This window comes from Belonocnema kinseyi, chromosome 4 (genome assembly GCF_010883055.1).
Source record: "Belonocnema kinseyi isolate 2016_QV_RU_SX_M_011 chromosome 4, B_treatae_v1, whole genome shotgun sequence".
Lineage (NCBI taxonomy): Eukaryota > Metazoa > Arthropoda > Insecta > Hymenoptera > Cynipidae > Belonocnema > Belonocnema kinseyi.
In genome coordinates this window covers 13,161,093-13,162,117 of record NC_046660.1, presented here as the reverse complement: position 1 = coordinate 13,162,117, position 1,025 = coordinate 13,161,093, and positions in this window count along the sequence as shown.

Below are 1,025 nucleotides of genomic sequence, written 5' to 3'. Positions count from 1 at the left end.
TAACATTCCACAAGTCTTTAACGGCTTCTAAACATGGTTTTCAAAATCTTCAAAAATCTATACATTGTTCAAAATTATTCAAAACAAGCATCTTAGTTTTCTGTTCAAATTCATTATTTCAAATAAGAAATCATTTGAAACCTTTCCAGATATCTCAAGACATTTCTTTTTAATTTCATGAAACTTGAAAAATTCTGAAGAAGCATTTTTTTTTTAATTCTTAAATTTATTCTGTGAGATTAGAACGAGCTTCGAATCTTCTCAAAACTTATTAAAACTCAAAATATCTTTTTAAAAATTTAGGAAGATTTCCTAAAATTTTTATTTGTTAAATAGATTATCCAGAAAATTTATTCATAAAAAATTGGGGTTCAAAATGAGTCAGAGCCTAAAATTTGTATCTGATTCCTTCTTTTTTTTCTGATTATCAAATGAATTTAATAGACGCTTTGCGTTAGAAAAAATCTCTTTTTTGCTAAATTGTTTACGAACTCATAAAGAGTTAAACTCCTAAGAAGTATACTGACATCCAACAATATTTCCTATTGTTGTACTATCCTGACCTTCGACACTGGAGTTTCGACTTCCAATTTATGTGTCTATATTTCTTGGAGAAGCAGAGACAGTTAAATTTATGTAGACGCGACTGACTCTTTCGTGAAGAAAGTAATTTGAAGAAGTGGTTAGAGAATTTTTAGATTGATTTTAACCTATTTAAATAATACGTTTGCTCCGAAAAACTTCTCTGACTCACGTTGCAGATCAATCTCTCCAGCAATCCCCCGAGTGAAGAGCCTCACAAAGTCGTAATGTGGAATTTCCCACTTGTGCCCACTAGTATTCAAGACCTTCTGTTTCAAGCGTCATACACTCTACTGTCACTCTTTTTATTACCTATTTGCCAACATAGCTTTCTGTCCTGCCACACTTCTCTAGGTTCTTTCAGGTACATCCATTTTTTCATGAAAGATCTTACATTTCTATGGCTTCTTATGTCTTTTCTATTTAGGGTCTCATTGGCACAT